Below are 25,991 nucleotides of genomic sequence, written 5' to 3'. Positions count from 1 at the left end.
AAGGAAAGAAGGGAAAAGAAAAAATATGAGAAAAGGAAAAAAATGGAAACAAAATCTTTGTAAATACGGAAGGATGGAGGGGGTGAAGGGAGGGCAGGAGAATGGGAAAAAAATAAGAACCAAGATACCCATGTAATGGTACAAGATCCCAATGATGTATGTAAATGTATTTTATACCTAGAATGTACCAATAAACTTAATGGGGGGAAAAAAATGTATAATTGATAATGTGAAATAGGAAGAAAAGGTCTAAAGGAGTAGGGGAAGTGGGAGGGGTAGGGGGAAACCAAAGAAGGGAAAAGAAAAAATATGAGAAAAGGAAAAAAATGGAAACAAAATCTTTGTAAATAGGGAAGGGTGGAGGGGGTGAAGGGAGGGCAGGAGAATGGGGAAAAAATAAGAACCAAGATACATCATGTAAAGGTACAAGATCCCAATGTGGAACGTAAGTGTATTGTATACCTAAAATGTACCAATAAACTTAATGGAAAAAAAATAAAAAAATAAAAAGCTCCAAAAAAAATAAAAAAGAAGTAAACTAGCTGATTATAGTTTAGGAATCTAAATAAAGTGTCACTGACCACAAAATAGTATCTGATTCATATTCAAAGTCACAAATTCAATTTAGTAGATCAGCTGGACTCACTGCATTACACTACAGAAAGACATCTGTTACAATGGTTCAGAAGTGACCTTGAGATATTGCTCTCCAGACATCTAATGGGTCCAGTTTTTTATAATCTGAAATAATGAAAGAAAGTATTTCTTGAATTTCTTATATAAAAATTTCTGAAAACATGTTATAAAAACTAGAATATTTTCTTAATCTTCTTATGCAGTACATCAGAAGATAAGGTGTGTTCTTGGCCCTTTGTACATGTTTGCATGTTAAATTTTTTTTCAGTGTTTGTAGTCCTAAAACTTAAGAGAGGGAAAGGGGGGAAGGGGAGATATTGCAAGCCTGAGCCTGTTTCAAGTAGTCTTTCATGGGTGTAGATTTTAATTGTTCAGTAAGGTAGATATTTATCAAAAGTAGAAATATTTTGAATAAAAAAGATGATTTAAACTAATTTGTAATACACAATATATGCACCCTACAAATAACTATCTACAAATATATGTCCACTCCAATTCCCTTACCAATTAAAATTTTGTTATTCTGGTAATAAAAATCTGGTTTCAGGTGTTTCAAAAGTTCAAACATCTATTAAGATACACTTTGCTTTGGCACTAGCTCCCCCTCCAGACCAACCTACTAATACAACTGCATTTAAACACACACACAAAGTAAAAAACACACACAAGTTTTTCCGACCCACTAGCAAATTCAAAATTCACCATTTTTAGACCTTCTTTTTTTTTGGTACCGGGGATCGAACTCGGGTCCCTGAGCTTGCGCAGCAGGCGGCGAAACCACTGAGCTACATCCCCGGCCCAAATTCTTATTCCTTACAAAAAACTGGTTAGTATTTGAAACAAAATATTGCACAATGCAATTAGAATGGTTGTTTCTTCAGTTGTACAAATCTTAAACGGAACTGACTTCATAGGAAAACAACTGCAAATGACTTTTTAGTTAAATTCAAGAATATCCTTAAAATACAATCTACAGTGCCTTTATTCAAATAGTTTTGAATCACTATTCTAGTAAACCACAAGATACCCTTCATGTTAACTCACCATTTGATCAAAGACACATTTTTGCATCAGTTTCTTCAATCTATGCAAGTTCCATTCCAGCTGTTCAGCTCTTTAATTCAAACAGAATTCTCAGGGCAGCACAATCTATGCCTCCAAACCATCCTTGTATATTCTTTATAACCTATGATCTCTCCTTACATTTTTTGCATACTAAGTCTATAAAATCAAAATTTCAAATATTTGAATTTCCTTCCCTTTACTACCGTAGTATTTATAAATAATTAAAATCTCCACATACGATATTTCATAAAAATAGCAACGTACAGGACCTTATTATTTGGCATAAGATTTCAGGATGTTTTAATGGAGACAGCTTAATTCATTATTTTAGTAAATGATTTCTCTCCTACTTTCTATATGATGTACCTTTTTAAAAGATTTATGAGTAAAACACGGAACTTAAATTAAGAAAAAAATCTATATGCAACCTTACTCCGGAACAACAATAAAAAACTATAATGCAATCTGCTTAGTTTCTATAGACACAAGGTAAAGTTAAGTCGGTTACTTGTGGTAAGTTTAAACTGAGAGAAAACTTTATTTTGTCCCCCTGCCCCAACCCTGGAGCTTATCTACTGGAGAGTCTAGCTCTCCTTGTGTCCACTTTCTTGGGTTGGATTAAGTAAACTGCTAAACCAAACACAGGAAGGAAAAAACACCACCTATTTGATCCAACGCCTCAGTCTAAAGGGCCAAACTGGGCAGGGATAAACCTTAACATGACAATGTCATTTAACTTAAGAAACACGTTTCGCCTCTGAACATTTCCGTGCTTACATAGAGAGAACAGGTGCTGCACCCAACAATCCACTCGTGTGCAGGACAAACCTCCTGGTAGATGGACTCGGTTAACCTTCCCAAGTAAGTTTCTACACCCGGTGCCTCCAGCGCATTTGCACGTCAAAAGGGGGTACAGAGGCACTCGAAACCATCCACTGCCCCGCTCTGGCCCCTCGCCGGGAGCGAACCTTTGTGCGCGTTCCCTCCCGGGTCGGAAACCCCATAACGCACAGGGGTCCTCCTTCACAGTCTGTGCCGACTGGGACCCCACTGCAGGAGAGAAGGAAGGTGCGCACAGCGGGGAGCGGAGGAGACCGCAGGGACACCTCCCACCCCCGCCCCCATCCCCATCCCTGCTCTCTCCGCGGATTCGGCCCCGGCCCGGAGCGAGGATGCGCGGCGCCTCGGGCGCCGCTCCGCGTCCCGGCTGCTGGCGGGTGTCCCCACCCCCTGTCCGCGCCGCGCCGAGGAACTGCCAGGGCATCCCGGGGGCTCCCTCCCCACTTTTCTGGGGCCGCTGGATAAGCAGCAACAGGCCCGGGGGTCGCCCGGGGAAAAGAGAAGCGACAGCCCCGCAGCCTCCACAGATCGCGCGCTCGCCCGGCCCGAGACCCTCAAGCTCGCGGGGCCCGGCTTCCTAACGCCCCCTTACCCGAGGCGGGAGCGAGGCGATCGCGCCGTCCCCCGTCGCCGCGGCCACAGCCCAGCCGCAGCTGCCCGGCTCTGGGGAGTGGGAGGGGTGTCTGGGTGGAGGATGCTTCTCCCGACTGAAAGGAGAGGAAGAAACGGAAACAGGAACCGCGGCCGCCGCTTAACGGAGCCTTCGGCGCCACTGACTGAGCGAGAGCGCGAGGCGGTGCGAGCCGGGCAGTCCCTGACAGCGCGAGACCAAGACCGAACGCGAGCGGGGTCCAGGGCGCGCGACCCCGAGCAGCGCCGGCCCCATTACGCGAGGAGAGGGAGGGGACCGGCCGACTGGGGGCCGGGAGGGAGGCAGAGGGCGGGCGCCTGGAGCCGAGGGAACCCGGCTACTCGGGTCGGCCGGAGACAACGCGCGCACGCGCCGGAGCTGCTCCGACAACAAGCCGCGGCCGGCGCAAGCGGGCGTGCGCGCGAGGGGGGCGCGCGCCCCTCAGCGTTCCAGGCTTCTGGGACAGAGCGCGCATGCGCCAGGCGCGGCCTCCTCCTGGCGTCCCGGGCATGTGCTGGGTTCTCCCCGCCCCCTTCCTCGCTGCGCCCCGGGGTATCCTAGCTGCAGCATCCAGCACCACGCCGAGCCGTGGGCCACAGCGGGACGGTGGGCGGCTGCGCGCACACGGGCGTAGGCCGCCCTCTACCGCCTAAGGCCGGAGGCTGAGGGGGCGCGAGCAAAGCGCGGTTCCCCGAGCCGAGCAGAGCCGTTTCTCTGCTGCGCCTGGAGACGGCCGCCCAAGCCACCGCGGCCCGCGGCCCTGAGACGCGCCCGCGCCGAGCTCGAGGCCGGCGCTTGGCTCCTCTTAGAGGGGTTGCTGCACCTCGCAGCGCTATCACACAGTGGCGTGGTTCACGTCGCGGAAGGGCGCAGCCCCATCTGGTCTGCGGGAGCTGTGTCCACGTTCGCTGCAAGAGGAAGACCCCCCACGAGGGCCAGAGTTCGACCCTCTGCCTCTCCCGACCCGCGGCTGCGACAGCCCCTCAGAGGCGGAAGTTTATTGAGTAGGGGGTAAAATCCACGGAACGGAGGCAGAAGCTTTGCCCTAGAATCCTTCCTACCCGCTCGGACTCGGGAAATTCCAGGAGCACGCGATGCAGAACTGACAGCGGAAGAGGAGCTACCTCGGGCCAGCCCAGACCTTGAGCTGAGCGGGGCCACCCGACTACGTCGCCCTGGCTTACAAAGTACTCGCGGACGGGGGGTTGGGGGGGTGCCACCGGGGCCAATCAGAGCCGCGAGCCACGTGAGTGGAGTGCGAGCCAACCAATCAGAGGCCTGCAAAATGAGCTTCCCGTTCCGAACTCTTCCCTGTAGCCTCCGGACCCAGATCCCAAGACTGGAGCGCTGCGGGGTGAAAAGGTAGAGTGGTGCCCTCAAAACAAGCGCGATTGCTTGCCCGGTCGTTATTTTTAAGTAAACACTGTCAGTACTAATTCCAAGAGGAAATACTGGCAACCTTTTAGATACAAAGTACTAAAAGGCTCACAGAAAAGAGATTTAAGAGGCAGTCCCCTGGCAAGAATGCAGTCAGCCTAATGTTCATAAATTCAAGAGTATTTATTGAAACTCCCTTCTAGGCCAGGAACTGTATTACAGAGATACAGACAAGACACTGATGAGTCAGAAAAGAAAGGAAAACCCTGTCCTGAAGCAGCTCAGGTTCTGAGAGGCTTTGCCAGACCTTATATCCTTGGTTTATTTTCAGCTCTAAAAAAGTACCTCGTGAAAGTAGTTTACAGTCATTTTTATGATTGTTATCTCCTTGTAAAAAGAGAAAAATAGAGTGACTTATCCAGGGTCACAAAAATACTGGCAAAGCTAGAATTCTGGCCCAAAGACTTTGGGAGTTTACCCAGGACTTAATACACTGTAGAGGACAATATATTAAAATAACGAATATCTTTGTCTCTGCAATACACAGAAACAAATTCTTCAGCAAGTCTCACCTCTGCTCTCTTGAGACAGTGTGTTCTCAACCTGTGACAGCACATATTTATCAGACCCCTTTCTAGTGCCTTGCCAGGATTTAGCTGCCATCCCAGTACTGGAAGTAAGTATAAGTTAACCTTAAAGAACAAATCTTACATGTTAAGTAGCAAGCCAATAATGAATTTCCTGAAGATTCACTTGTATCAGGAGTGCTTATCCTGCCTCTTTCAGTATAGACAACACTCTCAGCTTTTAAAAACTACATTTCTTTGGCTGGGAGTGTAGCTTAGTGGTAAAGCACTTGTCTACTGTGTGTGAGGCCCTGGGTTTGATCCCTTGCACTGGAAAAAAAAAAAAATTGCTGTCTTCACAGAGAAAAGGTCCTGAAACTCGGCCTTTCTCTTGCCAGGAAAAATTTTAAGACAAGGAAGCGTCCCAAAATAGTTTTAAGCATCATTGGCCATCAGAAAGTAGCATCACTGTTAAAGGTACTTTGTCCACAACTTCCAGCCTCTCTGCTGTTGGGACCCCTCTCTCTTCTCACACCAGCTATTTTCTTATACCTCTCATCACTCCCAGCTTCTGATGTTTACTTAAGAAGTGCTGTACCTATCTTTCCTTCCTCACCAGACTGAGCTTTAGGCCTCTCTTTGCTTAACCCAAAAATTACAGATGAATTCTGCTGAACAAAAGACTATGGAACATTCTCCGTGACCTCTTATATTAAGAACTAATAGGATTGTCAGTACATTATTTACTTTTATGGGTCAGCCTGGGTCAATTTTTACTCAAAACCAGAGCTGCCGGCACTTGGATGTGTGGCAAGAAGGATTCACCTGTTACACAATGGGAAGAAAGGCAAAATGAACATTTGAGTATGAGTGACCATTTTATTGAGAGAATAGCTAGATCAAAGTTAATGAACTTTAATGCTACCACATTTCCTAAGTTATGAACATTCATATAGAAACTGGTTTGAGATTTACTACCATTTTATCATGACTATAAATTTTAAAATGCCCAAAGTATAATACTGCTGAGCACAAGACCCCGTCCTTAAGCTCTTTACTGCCATCATTAAATTCCTGAGTCAAATCTTTGAGGTAGATCCTCTTATTACAGTGGAGAAATTGGGTTCATAGAGGGGTTGAGACTCTCAGGAGACTCAACAGCAGCTGCTTAGCAAATAGTTTAGAAATGTTTCCATTTCTACCAGTGTGAACCAAGTGAATGTCACCTCTCGAAGCATTCTTAATGACTTTTAATTATTCTTGTTATATAATTGCTGCTGTAAATACATTTCACTTATACTATTCCATTTAGTAGGAAAATATACAAAAAGTAGTACTGTTATTACTACAAGCAAGATAGTGTGACCTTGAAATAAGAACTTTGCCCATTGAGACCTCTGTTTTCTCATGTGTAAAATGAAGGGGTTGGACCAGATAAATTGTAGTTATTAGTTCTAAAATAACAAACTTAGCTGAGTGTGGGATCCTAGCACTCAGGAGGCTGAGGCAGGAGGACTGCCACAGTTTCGAGGCCAGCCTGGGATACATAGTGAGTTCAAGGCCAGTCCAAACTACACACCGAGACCCTGTCTCAAAAACCACAAAAACACCACCACCCCAGAGCACCAAGGAGGTGAGCTTCTCGGGCTGCCGTACCACCACCCCAGAGCACCGAGGAGATGAGCCACATGGGCGGCAGCACACACAAACACACACACACATACACCCTGGCTGTGCTGAGCCATTACCTGAATCCACACCACAGTGTTGCAGGGGTCATGAAGGACATTGTTCTGAGCTTGAAAAGATAAGAGTAGAAGTGAACAACAGAAAGAGGGCCTCTCTCAGGCCCCTTGATGAAAATTAGAGCCCACTGGAAAAGTGAAGAAAATCTCTGCAATAAAGGCACATCAGAACACCTTAGTTGGGGCAGTGGTGTGGACCAGAGCAGTGTAGCTACAAGCAGATCCCAACCAGTGTTCCGCCCTGATCCCAGAGGCTGAGGTACACCGGCCCAAGCCAAGGGCCTGCCTGGGAAAGAGCTGCACAGGCACACAAGCAACAGACAGAGGTTCACCCCAATACCATCAGAAAGTGTGCAAGGCCCTAGCCAGAAACTTGCTCACAAAACAGGAACTGGGGTGAACAGCCCTCAGCCAAAGACCCTCCCAGACAACAGCTATACAAGGGCCCTAGCCAGTGGCACATCTAGATATCATCCCAAGTATGCACAGGCCCCAGCCAGAAACCCACCCAGACAACAGGTCAGCTCAGAGATACAAAAGGCCACCTTTCTGACCCAGGAATTAGTGTACTGCTGAGCAGCAGAGAAAAGGCAGCTCTGTGGCTTGCTGAGAATTGAAGACCACTGGGTGAGCAAAACATTGCCTCAACAAAGATATCTATTGAAATGCGAAGACACATAAACAACTCTTAAAACCAGACTTCCAGATCGCCTAGGGCAATCCCAAAGGGAAACAACATGGAACAATCTGATACTCAACCACCTGGACTCCCTGAACCGGCAACAAAACAGCATCTGAAAAAAATGAAATCAGCAATAATTTCTCAGATAACAGCAGAGATTGTGCCCATGGTGCAAGACATGCTTAATAAATCTAAAGAGGACACAGATAAAAAAAATAGAGGAGCTGAGGAACATGATGGTATCCCAACATAGGAAACAAATGGAATCCAAAAGACAGATGCAAACAGATTTCCAGGAGATTAAAAACTCCATTGAAAGTTTACGCAGCAGAATGAGCCAATGTGAAGACAAAATTTCAGATATAGAAGATGAGATTGCAATTAGTGACCAGGAAAAGGCAAATCTCTTTAAAATAGTAAGGGACCATAAGAAATCAATCCAGCAGCTACTAGACAATGCACAGAAAATTAACATAAGACTGATCGGAATCAATGAAGAAACAGGAGACAGTGCAGGTGACATAAAAAAACTGTTCACAGAAGTGATGGCAGAAAACTTCCCAAGCACAGGAAAAGAACTTGACATACAGATAAGTGAGGCATATAGGACTCCAACTGGCCTTGATCAAAAAAATCTTCACATAGGCATATAATAGTTAAGATTCCAACAGAAGAACAAAATTCTACAAGCAGAGAAAAGAAACAAATCGTATACAAAGGAAAGCCCATCAGAATCACAGCAGACTTCTCAACGCAAACCCTCAAGGCAAGAAGAGCTTGGAGTGACGTATACCAAGCCCTAAAGGAAAACAGCCTCCAACCCAGACTGATGTACCCTGCAAAACTATCTTTCAAAATTAATGAAGTAGTAAGATACTTTCATGACAAAGAGCACCTTTCATGAATACCAAACCAGCACTCCAAAAAATTTTAAACAATATCCTAGGAAAAGACAGTGAGGATCACAACCGCAGAAAGCACAGCAGAATGACTCCATTGGGCACAACAAGAAATTAAATGCAAAGGGGGGAGAGTCCAACAAAAAGAAAAAGTCACATAACCATCAATGTTAATCATCTCAATTCACCAATCAAATGAAAAAGACTGGCAGAATGGGTCAAGAATCAAAATCCAACAATATGCTGCATACAAGAAACACACTTAATTCAAAAAGAAACTCATAGGCTGAAGGTTAAAGAGTGGAAAACAATACTCCATGGGACATGAACCAAAAAAAAAAGCAGGAGTAGCGCTATCCTCTTTGCAGATCAAGTGGATATCAAATCACAATATGAAACACTTGTGGTCCCAAGAATTTCAGATAAGGGACAGTCAACCTGTATATACAAATCTATTGTGAACATGTGTTTTCATTTCTCTTAAGTAAAAACTTAAGAACAGAACTGTTGGTTCTCAACAGTAATAAAAGAAATTTCTGTATTGTTTTCCAAGAAAGTTTTATCATTTTACATTAACATGAGAAGTATTAGAAAGTTCTAACTGGTTAACAACTAACCTGATATTTGTTCTTTTTTTTTTTTGGTACTGGGGATCGAACTCGGGTCCTTGAGCTTGCAAGGTGGGCAGCAGAACCACTGAGCTAAATCCCCAGCCCAACATTTGTGATTTTAAAACCTTTAAAAACTTAATCTCCCTAATGAGTGTATAATACAGTCTTGTTATTGTACTGATTAGTATTTTTCTGATTCTAGGGTTGCACACCTTTCCTTGTGCTGTACTGGCTATTTATCATCTTCTTGTGTCTACTTTTTAATTGGGTTGTCTATCAGTGAGCTCCAAGAGCTCTTTATATATTCTGGTCATAGATTAAATGTATTATAAATATGTTCTGATTAAGGACTACTTTTCATTTTCTTAACGATGTCTTTTAAAGTTCTAAATTTTGATGGGATCTCAATTATCAATTTTTTTCTTTTATACATCATGTTTTTTGTATCCTAGGAAATTTTTGCCTACCCTTAATTCATAAAAATTTTCCCTTATAATTTCTTCTTAAAGTTTTATAGTTTTAGCCTTTCATATTTAGGTTCATAGATCCTTTCAAGTTATTTTTATGTGTGGAAATAAAGGGTTGAGCTTAATTTTTTACATACGGAGACCAAGTTTTCTAGTACCATTTGTTGAAAACATCTTTTCCTCTGCTCTTGAGTTGAGTTTATGTTCTATAAAATGTTAATGTTAAATAATCTTTCAGAAATCAGTGGACCATATATGTGTGGTTCTATTTCTAGATTCTCTGTTTTATTCCATTGATCTATATGTCTTTCCTTACGCCAACATTGCCTTGATCACTGTAGCTTTAGAGGAAGTCTTAAAGTTAGGTAATAAATGTCTTCCAACACTGTTATTTTTTTCCTTTTTCCTTTTCCAGGTCCTTTCTACTACATAACTTTTAAATTTCAAAATCCAATCCTTCCTTTATAGCAAGTATACATAGATCTGAATTTTTATATATGCCTTGTGTTTTCTAATCCTGCTAAATTCAAATACAAGTTCTAGGGGCTCCTAGAGATTTCTTAGTATTTTCTCTGTAGATCATTTCATCTACATACAAAGATTTTATTTCTACCTTGCCAATCCTATGCTATTCGTTTATTTTTATTGCCAGACTATTTTGGTTTGGGCCTATGTTTCAAAGTTTAATGGAAGAATAGGCATATCTGCCCTTGTTCCCCACCTTAGGGAAGGTGGGGAGACGTTTGAATTCATATAAGGTGTTTTTGCTGCAAGTACGGAATACATGTCTTTTATCTGTTGAGAAGTTTCTGTTCTACTTCTAGTCTCCTGATAGCCTTTACCATGAACAGCTGTAGAATTTAGTTCAATATTTTTTCTGCCACTATTGACAGGATCATATGGCTTTTTCCTTTTTCTGTTAAAGTAATGACTTATGGGGGTGGATCTTCCAATGCTGAACCAACACTGCCATCCCTATAATAAAACCACTTACTACATACTGCCAGATCTGACTTCTAATAGTTTGTTTTGGTAAACAAATTTTTATTTATGTTCATACATTTTACTTCTATTATCTTTATCCAGTTTTAGTGTTAGCACAATGTTGATTTCCTAAAATGAGGGGAGACTTGTTCCTTCTTTCTTCTGCTTTAAATGTTTGATATAATTTATCAGTTAAAATCTATATGAGTCTGCTGTTGTCATATAGGTAGGTTTTCAAGCTAGGAATATACTTTCTTTAATAGGTGCTTTTCAAGTTTCATATTTCTTCCAGAGTCAGTTTCATGAATTTGTCTTCCAAGGTACTTCTTAGAAGTTGTCAAATTTATTTCAACAAAGATTTTTGTAATGTGCTGTCTATATCCTTTTAAATTCTGTAAAATCTGTGATAATGTCCTCTAAATCTTGATATTTTAATTTTTAAAATGTATAATTGATATTTTGTAATAGAAAGAAAAGGTCTAAAGGAGTAGGGGAAGTGGGAGGGGTAGGGGAAAGGAAAGAAGGGAAAAGAAAAAATATGAGAAAGTGAAAAAAATGGAATCAAAGTCTTTGTAAATAGGGAGGGGTGGAGGGAGTGAAGGGAGGGCAGGGGAATGGGGAAAAAAATAAGAACCAAGATACTCATGTAAAGGTACAAGATCCCAATGATGAATGTAACTGCATTTTATACCTAAAATGTACCAATAAACTTAATGTTAAAAAAACCCACAAAAAAATGAATGAAATACCAAACTTAGCCAGCTTAACACACCACTGACATTAACTACCAAATTGAAATATGGAAAAATGGTCTCTATATTCAAATCCAATAAGTTTTAAGTCATTTTTGAGCCAACTCCTTAAGTAGAAACTCCACACCCACTCATTAAAAAGCCAGAGCTCGGGTCCGGGGATTTAGCTCAGTGGCACCGCACCTTCCTCGAAAGTGCAAGGTCCTGAGTTCAAGCACCAGTACCACTAAAACAAAAAACAAAAAAAACCCTAATCTTTTCCATCAAAAGAGTAAAAGAAGTGATTGATTTAAAGGCTCATGAAACTAGTCAGACTTTCTTTCTCTATGACTTACCTCCATGGCTGAAATTTCTGTCTTCTTAAGTGAGCCAAAATAGCATATTCTAGGCACTATTGAGTTATTCACTATCCATTTCCTTTTCCTTCTTTATTAATAGAGTTTCTTGTTTTTGTTTTTATTTGCTTGTTTTGTTTTGTTTTGGATAACCACCTAAACTCCAGCTATAGAAGGGCAACTCAATTAACCTGAGTCAATCAGTAAATAGATTCCCAGAATCATAGAAACTTCCCTTCTCCTTCCAAGCATTAAGATTACACTTTCCCACAGCCATCCCTGACACCCTTCTCCCTCGAAGTTGGGATAGACAATGTGACTAGTTATAGACACTAGTTTATAGTGAGTTTGGGTGGACATGAGTGTCTGTACAAGGTGTGGTAAAAACACAAGAAATGCTACTGTCAAGTGACATCTAACAGAAAAGCAGACTTGTGAAAACATGCTGTGCCCTCATCTACCTTATTCACCAGGTCTGGCATCATGCAACGTCTGACTCTTCCCCAAAGTCAAAATGACCATAAAAGGCAACCATTTTGAATCAGTTTGGGACATTCAGTTAACTACAGCAGAATAACTAAAGATGCTCACAAAACTTACAGAACTGCTTCAGAGTGGCAAAAATGATGGGATAAGGGAGGGGGAGTATTTCAGAGGGATTGATGACAATATGCCTTTTACTGTAATAAATTTAAACACTCACTGTATTTTTCGATCACACCTCCTATGTGTCACTTCCAGGTGGAGCACTTAATTGTCAGGATAAGTCCTCATGGTGTTTACTCTTCCCCAGCCTCAGGACCAATATTGCTGATAATGATCAAGCCTCTCTTAGCCTAAGGTCCCCACAAGCACAAAAAGGAGCAACCCACACTACTACCACCACCTTCCCCCAGGTAGTTTGAGTAAGTAATACACCTTAGTTGTTGAAGCCACTGAGGTTTGGGTGTGTTTTTCACTGCAATATTACCTTGAATCCAGGTGATGTCACACTGGCACATATTAGAATCAAAATATTCCCAGACTGTTATAATGATGAATATACCTGAAAACCATTATGCTCCTGGAGTAAATTGACCCCATCAGACTTAGGGAAGGATTTTTCAGTTCATGTAGAAGGAAGGAGTTCTCTCCTTCTGCCAGGCATGAATAAGTCAGCTTATAAACTGGATTGCCATAGGCAACAATATCGCAACCACAAGAGGCACTAACATTAAAGTGAAGTGAACATACTGAGGATGACAGAGACAAAGAATGACCCTTGAAGACATGATTGAGCCGATGTTCCTATTGCTCCTAAAGGATACACTTCTTGGACTTTTAATTATATAAAGTAATAATTTTATTTGCCTTTATTTCCTCCATAACTATAGTCAGAAACTACATTATCTTTAATAACATCATAGTTCGTAACACAGATCTAGCTCAGGAAGTGCTCAAAAATATTGGATGTGTTAAAATTTTTAAAAAATATAATAGCTCACACTGTTGCCTTCAGAAATAAAATAAATATTGGGGCCAGGGATTTAGCTCAGTGGTGCCGCCGCCTGTCCCACAAGCGCAAGGACCTGAGTTTGATCCCCATCACCAAAAAAACCGAGAAAACAAAAAACAAAAAATAAAATAAATATTATCTCCATTACTGGGAGGGAAAGTAGTGTAATTTGATTCAATCCAGTCTTTTTAGATAAAGAGATTAAGATTCAGAGATATTACAAAGTTTATTAAGTTCACATAGCTTTGTTATGGGAGAACGGAGAGCAAGACATGTAGTAATTGCTTTGTAATAATGCCAGGTGGTACATGTAATCTCAGCAGTTGGAAGGCTGAGGCAGGAGAATAACAATATTCAAGGCCAACAGGGCTACATAGCAAGACCTTGTCTCGAAAAAAAAGGAAAAAAGAAAAATCACCATCATTTCCAACTCAAGATACAGAAGTATTGAGGCAGTGTAAAAACTTTGAAGTTAAAACAGGTATTAAGCTAATTGAATTACATTAATTTGAAGTTAAAACAGGTTTATTTACTAGTGATGTGACCTTCTTACTTAACCTCTTTGAACTCTGATTTTCTTTTCATTGTAAAATGGGATCATAATCCCTAGTCCTTAGGTCTGTGAGGAAAAAAATGACTAAATATATTAAAAGTAGTATAATTAGTATAATGCCTAACACATAGTAAATATTCTGTATATTGTATCTTCTTAAATAATGTTTATTCATAGCTAACTCATTTTTATCCATTAGGACAGATCCCATTCTCCTTTACTATTCATTTCATTCAGGCCATAGACCTGAACACCTATATAACTGTTATAGCTTTCTGTAGAAGCTGCTCCTTTCATTCCCACATTTCTATCATGATGGCAGCCAAAGGAGCTGTATTACTGCTAACCATCCCTTGGCCATAGCTAGTTGGTCAAGAGATGAAGCCATTCCTCCAGGATTTTTAGACTTCAAAAGAGAGGTCATCTCAAGCCTGGCCTAGATAAAAACTGGGATATATGCTTGGATATAGTTTTTGCCAAATGAAGAAACCCATTCTTCATTGAAAGAAGAAAGTCAAAGGAAGGACCTGGAGCCAAAGAAGGCAAGTCATGGGGCTTTTTTATCCCAAAATTCTCACCTCCAGTTTTTCTTGACCAGAGGCTGAATTTTTGCCTTTCCTTCTCCTTAAACTTGTCTCTTTCTCCAATTTCTCTGTATCCTCCCAATATATTCCCCATTTTGCCTAAGCTGTTTCCAGGTCACTTTATTTTAGATACAATTAATGCAATAATGTGCTATACTATACTACTATAAAGTAGAAAAATAAAAGTGAAAACCTTTACATTTATTATTTTCATTCATCCCCTGGATACCACTTAATATGATAAACTTTAAATGAATCAATAAATTTTTATCACAACTATATGTAAGGTACTTGCAACAGTGACTTCAAATTACCTCCCCATATCTAGTTTGTCATTCTTCTCTAATAACAGGTCCTGATTTCTAGATGATCTATTGTAACTCAGCTAAAATCTTATATTTCCTAGTCATCCTTGCAGTGAGTGGCCATATGACCACATTTGGGTTGTTGAAATCTAATGCAAAATGACTTACAAGTCATGCTAAAATTCCTTAAAAGATGGCTGGAGATTTAGCTCAGTGGTTCTGCCACCTGCCTCACAAGCACAAGGACTCAAGTTTGATCCCCAGTGCCAAAACAAACAAACAAAAAAATTCCTTAAAAGGAAGGAGATATACCCTTTTTATTTTTCTCTCCACCTGGGATATAATGTCTGAAACTCTTTTGGTGATCTTTGATAACAAGAAAGATAGCCAGACCTTGCAGATAACAGTGTGGAGTGGAAAAGAGCTGAGTCCCTGACAATTTTGTGGCATTTCCATGCCAATCCTAGGCTTCTCATCTCTAAAATTATTTTATGTAGGGGCCAGGGATTTAGCTCAGTGGTTCTGGCACCTGCCTCACAAGTGCAAGGTCCCAAGTTTGACCCCCGATACCAAATAAATAAATAAATAAATAAATAAAATTATTTTATGTGAAAAACAGGCTGCTATCTTACTTTAGCCAGGTTTCTCTGTTACATCACACTGAACCTATTCCTGATACAATTAGTATAATGCCATGGTAATTTGGTAAATAATATTGAATTCAATTGGAACATTAGTGCTCTACAAAAAAAAAATCTTAAATGTAACAGACAATACATGGTACTACATTTGTAGATTAAAAAACAAAAGTAAAGGTATGGACTTGGGAAGGAAGGGATAGGTACAAGGTCAGAGGAGAGAATTCCAGCCAGAAAATAATAATTTACCATGGTCAATGTGTTACAAACATTTGTTCCAACAAGAATAAACTTTGCTAAAATCACCAAAGTTCCATTGTTCAGCTTTAAATCTTATGGGTTCACCCAAGGAAAATTAGATTCTGAGGGGAAAGACTAGCCAAACTAAGAGAAGTCCAAATGGCCAAAACATCTTCTTGAGGACAGAGACCCTGCCTACCTGTCTTGATCATCACTATGTAGCATAGTTATTGAATGAATTAATTTTCATTGCCATATAACTGCCAGCAGGAGAAGAAAAGTAACCATTGGCTATTCAGGATCTTGTACAGTTTCCATGAGAACATGGCCATATAATGTCATGGTTCAGAATATAGATTCTAACTATATCTGAATCTTTGCTTCACCACTTAATACCTGTAAGATGTCGGGGAATTTTTTTTTTTTCACAACAGTGTCTCCCTATGTAATTCAGTCTGGCTTTGAACTTACTATGTAAACCAGGCTGGTGTCAAACTCCTGGTGATCCTTCTGCCTCAGCCTCCAAAGTGCTAGGATTATAGGCATGCGCCACCACATCCAGCTGGAGAATTTTTGTATCTCTCTCTGTCTCATGTTTTTATATCTCTAAAATAGAAATAATAATATTATCTATCTCATAGGGTTGTTGCAACTATAAAATGAATTATTACATGTAAAGCTCTTAAGAACAGAGCCTGATACAGAGTAAGCACACAATAAATGTTGGCTATTTGTAGCTCTACAAAAACTCTAAGCTAAAGTAAGCCTTTGTGGACACTATTATTATTATCTGATCTAAATCCAAAGTTAAGATAACATGAAAACAGAACCCAAGAAAGCCAAACAAAATAAGTGATTGGCAAGATTTCCTGGAACAAAGCCTAAATGTCATTTTAGTTCTAGAGTAAAGCTAAAACACAATTGTTGATATTTTTAAAAAGGAGTAAAGGTTCCAAAAACAACTACCTATAAATTGTGCTTATATGATTTACAAGACTTGTAAGCCCACACAGATGGAGGTCAAGTGGGACTAACTTGTATTTATTTCAAGGTTGATCATTTAGTTTAAAGTGTATTCTGGGCTACAGGATGTAGCTCAGTAATAAAGTACGTGCTTAGCATGCACAAGGCCCTGGATTTGATCCCCTGTACAATAATAGTAATAACAAAAAAAATATGCTTCATCTTTTTTGCTCTAACATTTATGTGTCAAATGGCTGAGAAGACCATATAACTTACTTGATCTCTTTAAAGAGCAAGGAACTAAGAATTCCTCAATTTACTTCAAACAAAGGAAGACTTTTATAAAACACAAGAACGGACACTTACTTTGCAGCCCAAGCACCACTGAATATTGAGGCAACTGGAGACCTGGCCCTCCATGTCTCCATTTCTCTCTCCTTCTTCACATAATTTCTGCTCTTCTCTTTCACTTCCATTCTTTATTCTACTTTTTTATTTTTTCTTGCTCATAATTTTGTATCCCTTATAATTTGATTTTTTCTCACAGCATCAGACACAATAGTAACTTGTAAATTCTAGTAGTTTCTTGACTCACATTCTCCAGGGATGAAAATCTTGGTGGGCTTGCATGTCTCTTTACTGAGCCATTATCATAGGTCTCTAGGCCTTGAGTCAGATATTACTTCTGTTCCAAACTACTTCAAGGCACTGGTGTTCAAAACTCAAATAAATACAAGGCGATGTGGACATGAGCACAACAGATCCTTTAGTATATTTCATTTACAAAACAAGCTAAATGTCCTAACAAAGAATCATGGCCAGATGGAGGTCACCGTTGGCTCCTTGGTGTCTAGAATACCAGTGCTTAGTCTATGAAAGACATTTGACTAATTATTAATTGAATGCACGAGTGAATGAATAAATGAAGAAAGTGAATTTTATTGCAACAGAAAGTATTTGACTAAAAAAGCAATGTCATTAGATCTTGCAAATATTTTCCAAGGAGTTTTTATAGCTTTTAATACATTTTTAGTAGATATTTTAAAAATATTATAGGAGACCTTATATATAGTTATATCCACATTCCAGAGTTGAAGAAATACAATTAACTTTGTCTTTCCTTTTATAGGAATAATCTTCATTTTTAAAATAAGGGCCTAATGTATGTAATCTGTTCACTTTTAATATTTTATGTGCCTCTAAGATAAAAATGTGCTTAATTGGTTTTTTCCCACAACTTACAATGAATGCACTTGCCAGCTCCTGCCAGATAGATATGGTGTTGTGATCATATTATTTTTTTGACCAAATGGGGGTTGATCCAACAACTAATTCTAATATTTACAATCTAGATTTATCCAAAAAGTCTAAGACATGAACAGCATAAAGATGACTCAAATATTTATTTAAACTCTGTATGGTTATGATTCCTCATGACCTTGTATTTAGTATTCTCGACTATGTGTCAAGGCTGATATTCAGCAATATGCCTAAATTCTGATCGGTTAGTGGCCTATTTTGATTGTCTGAGCTACTTTGAATATACAAAGAATGTGTTTGTTCCCCCTGAGCTTGACATAGCAACAGATAGGCTAATGAGGCTCTGGAAAGCAGGTTTGCACCCAGATAATTTTTATTTTTGTGACAAAGAATTTTTGTCCTTTCATTGTCTCCCAATGGCCCCTTACCACTTTGCTCCCAAAAGTCCTGTGATACGTTTTACATTCATCAAATGTCACACACAGATAAAATAGAACAAATTTTTACAGGTAGAAGCTAAGTTGGAGATATGTGTATATGTGTATGTGTATATATATATATATTTTAATTTTTTTAGATATGAATAGCTCATGCTCTGACACAGTAGCATGGATGATTTAGCTAATAGAGGTCTCTCCTGTATTTATGACTCATATTTTTCCAAATTCATAGACATACATGCTTATTAAATCTCCACAGTGTTTTGCACAAGAGAAAGGATATTATGCCTTTCTTATAGTCAAAATGAAAATTGAATGAAGTGTATAACACATATCCCCTAGTATCCCTACAGTCTCCTCCAATCATCTTCCAATGCTTTCTTGTCATAGAGCAGCACAAGTTGTTATGCTTATTTCCCAGCCTCCTTCGTAGTAAGGTTGAATCCAGGTTCTAGCCAATGATGTGAGTTATTTCCAAACCCAATCATAAGCGTCCCTACAAGAACCTCCAATTCTTTCTTTCCCTGCCTTGATGATCTTAGAGGCTACATATTCTAGATGGTCCAACTGTAAGATAGAAATGATCTGGATCCCTAAATGTCCACTAGGAGAAAAGCCATTCTATAGGGATTGGACTGTGATGTGGGCAAGAAATAAATCTTTATTACATTAAGTCACTAGTGTTAATTAACCAACTACTGTATTGGCCAAGAGGATAATGGGAAGCTAAAACCAATCCCTGGTTTAGCATCGATTCATGTGCCCTGGGCTGCATACCCTCATGCGGTGTCTTTTCTGATTCAAACACAGGTGCCACATGGACCTACACTCATTTGATAACCTTGTCTCCACCGTTTTTGCAATTCCCTCACTGTTTCTCTAATACCCATCATCTATAGCATTTCCTCACTAAAGAGCTGCCAGATTAATATTCCTAAAGCACAGCTCTGATCTGCATTTTCTGATCAGAAGCCTTTAGAGGGCCCCCATTGCTTCATGGAGTAAACACAAAATCCTTAACATGGTCTCCAAGACCCTCCATTATTCATTGAACAAATCCACCTAAACAATATAATCACTATCTTTGTGTTCTCACACCTGTGTTCTCCATCTCACACCAGTTTATGGAAACACCACCTTTACTTATTCCAAGAATTTCCACAGCTCAAAACTTCTGCAAGCCCTCCAGCCTTCTGCAATCACCCTTTCCTTTAATACCCTAATTAGAAGGGTAAACTTCTTTGCTATTTAAGGGTGACTCTATCTGGCTTATTTGAGGGCAAGTGGGAGGTTTATCTCACAGTTATTCCCAAATTAGTTCACTGTGCAGCATATTCCTCCGTTCTGGTTCAGCAGCACCCCTTATTAGATCTCGCTGTGTGCAGGATGTCAATAGCAATTCATGACGAAGGAATGAAAAGATGAGGGAAAGACAGCAACATATCATGTATCTACTGCATACTCTGTGTAGCTGTTAGAATTGTCAAGATGTCCAATTAAATTTGACTTTCAGATAATGAATCATTTTCAGTATGTCCCAAATATTGCATGGAATGCACTTAAGCTAAAAAATTATTTGTTGCTTTCTGAAACTCAAGTATAACTTAGATGTTCCTTACAGTATTTATTTGCTAAATCAGACAATCCTAGTAGTAGTCCCCCTTTTGGCAAATTGTTAATCTATGGCTCAGGTTAAAGAAGAACCACAACTCTTCCTGCTAGTTATAACCTACCAGGAACACTCCATTTTAAATAACGTGCCCCTCCCCCAACAGCAATGTTTTCTTTCCTATTATTCATGAGTTACAGTGATTTCTACATAATAAACCTCTCATATGACAAAATAGCCTCTTGAAGTCATGAATCTTATTCTTTCACTGGCTTGCTGGATCTTGCAGGCATCTTTCATGCACCGACTAGCTACTTGCTACAATGACATTTCAGGAATTCAAAACCAGCAACAGCACCAGAAATTTTAAAGCAGATAAAAACGTCAGGGAAAAATGCCTTGGGGATGTATAATAGCAAATCCTAGCACTTTTTCTGACTTGCATAATGAGCCATGGATTTTGTAATTTTGGCTTTGCACATATGTTTCCCCATTTCTCACCCTGTCTTCCAGGGAATACTTGCGTGGGTTTTACCTGAGTACATCACATGCTCATAAGAACACAGGCTATGTCTAGAAGTCATTCTTAAGATAGTTTGCTGGAGGAGTAACTATCTCCTTAAAACAAAAATGCTGTAGCATCTCCACTTGGTAGTTATTTCACTCTTCCATACACATGTACCCATCACCTATAGCACTTGAAAGTAGCAAACTGGCCACAAATTCACATCTTATGAATTACACAGCCTTGCTGTCCAGCTCCTGCCCCCTGTACTTTCTTAGTAGCTCTGCTGAATGCCAGAAAGATAGTGGGTTAGATGAAACTGGTTAACTAAATGCCATAGAATGTGTACAAGGTCATTAGAAACAAATAACCTTGTTCTTTCTCCCCTAGGACCTTTACAAGGGATTCAAGCATACATTATATTCCAGATGCCAATTAAGTTTCCAGTATGATAATTCTTTTCCTAAGGAATAAGAAATTAATCAGAGCCATGGAGATGCCCTATGCTTTCCTGAGGAAATAGTAGAGTGAGTGATCTGGCTTCTGTAAACTTAATCAGCTAGAGGTGGAGAAGTTTTCCCAGACTTATTTGTGGAAATCTACCCTTTTAGAGAAGTTCAGTTCGTTCATTGAATAAATAAATATGTATCTAGTAGCAGCATTTTAAAAAACTAGATGATGTGCACATAATAAAAAAATAAATAAAAAGGCTAGAAAAGGGCATAAAAGAAAAGGTGAGTCTCCCTTCCACATCATCCCCCAGTCCTCCTCTTCTGAAGCTCCAGTGTCACCAATTATATATCCTTCTAGATATATTCTCTGATTACACAAGTACTGTAGTATTTTGCCTTAGTATATATATGTATACTATTATACACACTGCTTTTTTAATTCATTTTGTCTTTTATGAAATATATAGATAAAAAGAATAAAATTGTACCTAATGATCTTTTTAAAAAATTTAACAATATATCCTTAAAAGTTGTTCCATATAATATTGTGCTTCAGTATTTTCAATGTTATATCATATTATGTTATATGGATGTACCATTACTCAATTGCAATATTGATGGATTTTTACTTTTGTTATGGTGGAAGCTTCTCAATTTTCCCTCTTATGAAGACGACTTCATGTACCACTCAACAAATACTTGTTGAACACTTGCTATGTTCAATATACTATGGCTAGGCCTTGTAAAAATAATAATAAAACTAAGAATATTCCGATACATTTTCTCATCTTCAAATTATTTGATCACTGAATGTGTATGTGCTATGGGGTTTGTATTGTCCCTATCAAGTTTGTAATTAATGACTCCTTCATTGATTAAAATTCAAATCTTCTTTTCTAAAACTGTTCTTTTTTGGTAAAATGGGAGTTCCACAGTAGTAACTTTTTAATCTCTCACTTTGGGCACTACTTCTCAATTCCTTTTGGAAAGACAAGTATGGTGAATTATAGAATCAAAGAATTTAAGAGATTTAAGCGACAGAGAATAAATTTCTTTTCTTTCACTTATTTTTCTTTTTTTTTTCTCCCTTCCATGCTAGGAATGGAAACATACTAAGGGCCTCAGACATACTAAGCAAGCGCTCTATCATGAGCTATACCCCAGCCCAAGAGGCAGAGATGAACTTTATGATCAAATAGACCAACCTCTTCATTTTATAAATGAGGAAAATGAAATAAAGAAGAGTATAAATGACTGGGCTATGGTCATACTTTGACTTTTTTTTTTAACACTAAATTGGTTCAACATTCTTCCCCAACCCCAATTTGAAAACCAAAACTGAGACTTTTTCCTGTGGCCATAATGGAATACCAGAGACCTGATTTACCCTGCACTGTAAACTCTTGAAAATGAGGCAAAATAAATAAACAGCTTTCAGATACCGGACAACATGCTTCACAGGACAGTGATCTCTGAAGAGAAACAAATGTGGTGAACTTATAATTGCCTCAGCTTATTGCCTGGAGAGATTCCAGTCCACAGAACAAGCAAAGGGAGCCCAATACAGCCTGGAGTTTGCCTGAGTCAAAGAGATCAACTGCAGAATTTAGGGAGGATAAGACAGCTGGAGTTGGTCTGGTTGGTTACCAGAGAGGAGAAAACTACACAAAGGGAAAGAGTATTCTGGAGATTTGCAGGGACCTCCACTGAGTCTAAACTGAGTATCTCAGTACTGGTGCATGAGGAAACTACCTGAGATGCAAGAGACCCCTGAAGGAACAAGTACTGATGCCAGCACAGGAATGGCAATAGCTCACATTCCCAATCTTCTGAATGGAAAAACTTTGATACATTGGGCTTCGGGTTATATACTAGAAAGCTACTGCTTCGTGAGACCAAGTTATCCCTAGACTAAAGCTGCTCTGCTTCTGCCCATCAAAGTTTAAATGCAAGCCTTGAAAGGATCGAATTGTCTTCCAGGGATTTAAGTTGCATCCCAGAACATAACTCAAAAATATTCAAAGGAATAAAAAAGAAAATCCAACCTCCAACAATGTGAAATTCACAATACCTGAAATCCAATTAAAATTTGTCAGGTAAAATAAACCCATAATGAGAAAAAAAAACTAATACAAACTGACCCAGACATGCCACATGTGATAAAATTAGTAGATAAAGACACTAGAACAGGGCTGGGAATGTAGCTTAGCAGGCACAGTGCCTGCCTGGTAAGTGCAAAGCCCTGAGTTTGATTCCTGCTACCATAAAAAAAAAAAAAAACACTAAAACAGTATAACTGTTTAACTCCATGTGTGTAAGAAAGCGGAGGAAACTAGGAGCATGTTAAGGGGGAAAATAGATACGTTTTTTTAAAAGACACAAGTTAAATAAAATAAAATTTTTCAAATGAAAATTCAGAATGGCTACTGGAATTACAATTTTATAATTATAACTTTCCCATTATTTCTATCATTATCAATATCACATACATAAAACTCATATTTTTTGTTTGGTTTAAAAATAACCCTTTTTATACAAAAATAGCAAAAAGGCATAAAATGTGCATCCAAGCCAACAATATAGAATAGTGTTTGCATAGTAAAAATATGTTAGTTGCATTTGCTATTGATAATTATAAAGAATAGAAGCAGCAGATTTTTCTATATGCAAAACATATTAAGCCAAGCATAACTTCTATTCAGGAGAGTTTAAAGTCCAATGAAGAATGAAAATTTGGGTTCTGTGACTTCATTTTTAAGCTTGCTGCATGCATAAATTAAGGAAAAACTGTGTTTACAAGCACTGTTCAGATTATGGAATAAAGATGGCAATTTTTAGACCATTTCCAGGATCAGTGATACCAGTATTTCAAAAAATCTGTTGGTAAACTGCAGATAAGAATCTAACTTTAAAAATGTAGGTAAGGAGAAAGGGAAGAATCAAACAAGAAGTAGAAGCAGGGCCAAAGAAGAAGCCATCATGAAAAGTAGGAATGCTTTAAAAAATGTGAAGACTATGTGATTCTCCTTGACAGAAAGCTGAGCAGGCGATAACATGAGAATACAATTAAAATTCAGCCAACATATTGAGTGCCTGCTACCTGCAAGACACTGCACCAAACAAAGTACTATCCTTTTCTGTCAGAAACACAAAATATGATGCAAGTGATGGATGCAGATACATAAATAATTTTATCGTAAGTCAGACCAACAGCTGCAGTAATAAAGACGTAACAACAGCTGACAGAGTACAGAGGAGTAAGAGAATAACTGAAGCTTGGAGTAGAAAAATAGGAGAAATCTTCAAGTCAAATATGACATTTCAACTGTGTTCTAAAAGATAATAGGGATTTTACAATACATAAAAGAGAATTAGGTGGTTATTCTCCATTTAATTTCTCTCTCCCTAACACTACCATTCATTTTCTGCCATTCTGTATCTTACTTTATAACCAATACACTGCCTCGCCTAGCCATCCCTGGTGGTTGGATAGCTTCTGATTGAGTTTGGCCAACTAAAGACACAGTACTGGCTGGAGATGAGAGGGTCAGAAGAGAGAGAGTGGTGTGTTTCTTCACTGACCATTGTGTGGTTGTGGCAGGGGTTACAACACTGCATATAGCTCCTACTGATGGCCCACTTTCCCATGGCTCCAGCCTTCATTGAGCTGTGAAAACTTTATTTCATTCCCTTGATATTTTGGACCTGGAGAAGGTAAGTGCCTCCCACTTTGCTAGTCTCTAACTACATCAACCACTTGTGTTGTTTCCCTTTACCCTGACCATATCTCTGTAAATAGTCCCTTCATTTGAGCCATGTAAGTTAAAGCCAGTCCTAGTCAGAATATTATAAGCAAAGACAAGAAGATACACATGATTGGAGAAACACATAATTGGAGAACTGTATTTGGGAAAACATAATAGCATTAGGAATCTAAGACAGAGGAGAACAGCTTTGGAGAAGTAGAGCCAAATTGTGAGAGCCTTACTAAGGAATTTGGACTCTATTTTTGGGTAAGAGAAATCCATGGTGTTTTTGAATGGCTACCATCAGATCAAATATTCCAGAAAGATCTTTCCACTAATACATGGAAAATAGAATAAAAAGAAAAGAGACTGGAGGGAGGGAAACCAGGAAAGAAGTTGTTTTAATAAGGTCCTAAAAATGGTGCATTGACTGGTGATAGGGGAAATGGATTTGAAATGAGTCAGCAATAAAATCTATAGGGTTTGACAAATTGAGAGGCAAAGCACAAGAGATTTCTTTTAAAAATGACTTCTAGATCTCTAGCATAGGAGCAAGAGAAAATGGTGGCCCCATAAATACAAAGAAAGAGATTCTTAGAATTTGGAACATAATGAGTTTGATTTGAACCAAATAAAGTGTTGAAAGTGAGGCACTCCACAGCACTCAGACTGAGATTTCCGGCAAAGAGCTGGAAAATTGGAGCTATGTATTAGGAATGAGGTAAGAACTGAAGATAAAAAAGATATTCTAGATTGCGGATCTCAATCTTAGCAACACTTAAGAATCACTTGAGGAATAATGGAAAAAAATAAAGCCAGAACCCAGCCTAAATCCTATTTCTGGGTGAGATCAAAAATCTGATTTATTGGTAAATATCTAATGATTTGGTGGAATTTAATGCTTGTTTTGTTTGTTTTTGAGACAGGCTCTTGCTTTGTGGTTTAGGCTGGCCTTGAACTCACTATGCTGCCTGGGCTGGCCTCAAATTCAGTGATCCTCCTGTGTCAGCCTCCCAAATGCTAAGATTACAGGCCTACATCGCAACGTTCAGTGCGGGTTTGTAGTTTTAAAGAGTCCCCTAGATGATCCTTAGGTGCACACAGATTGAGAAACACTAACCCAGAGCAAAACAGAAGCAGCCAAGAATGGACACTTGAGGATACCAATATTTGAGGAATGGACAAGAAGATGATAAATAGCACAGAAAATAAAAGTAGCAGATAAAGATAAAGGCAATAAAGAGAATTTTATCAAGAGAATAAATAAGTATATCACATGTCACAGACATGCAGAAGAATAATACATGGAGGCCACTGTTTGGTAGCTAGGAGGTGATGACTGATCTTTTTTAGTATATGTGCTGCCAAAGCAAGCATGGGTGATTACTGATCTTGGAAAAGCAGTGCTAGTATCTGCAGAATCCAGGATGCAATTGGCCAGGAGTCATATTAGAGAAGGAAGCAGAGGGAATGTAGATTACTCTTTTGAGAAGTTTAGTGTAACTAGTAGGTGTCTTAACTACTTTCTTTATTGTTGAGACAAAATACTGGACAATCACAACTTGAGGGAGGAGAAGTATACTTTGGGTCACAGTATGTAGAGGTTTCAGT

General features: G+C 39.3%; 1 protein-coding gene and 1 long non-coding RNA gene across 9 annotated transcripts in view; one reads left to right on the top strand and one right to left on the bottom strand.

The window, feature by feature from the left end:
* Positions 1-17,230, bottom strand: part of Fut8 (fucosyltransferase 8) — a 368,007-nt gene extending 350,777 nt beyond the window's left edge. For 2 of the 8 annotated variants that reach the window (XM_087195288.1, XM_004837380.4), the window contains exon 1: positions 4,234-4,348. The gene's annotated coding sequence lies outside the window, so the exon portion shown is untranslated. Of the gene's footprint in view, positions 1-3,133; positions 3,650-4,233; positions 4,349-16,734 lie in introns of those variants that run through there. The other 6 variants (XM_087195287.1, XM_021247598.2, XM_087195286.1 and 3 more) reach the window with 5 other exon arrangements.
* On the top strand, positions 4,355-21,888 carry LOC110346729 (uncharacterized). Its single transcript, XR_015445003.1, has 2 exons — positions 4,355-5,225; positions 21,734-21,888. It is a non-coding gene; the product is annotated as an uncharacterized LOC110346729 (long non-coding RNA).
* Positions 21,889-25,991: the final 4,103 nt, after the last annotated feature.

Source organism: Heterocephalus glaber, unplaced genomic scaffold, assembly GCF_053883595.1.
Source record: "Heterocephalus glaber isolate CG9 unplaced genomic scaffold, H.glaber_assembly_v1.0 deba00001608, whole genome shotgun sequence".
NCBI lineage: Eukaryota > Metazoa > Chordata > Mammalia > Rodentia > Bathyergidae > Heterocephalus > Heterocephalus glaber.
The sequence above is the reverse complement of the archived record's forward strand: the minus strand, read 5'-3'. Positions and strand labels throughout refer to the sequence as shown.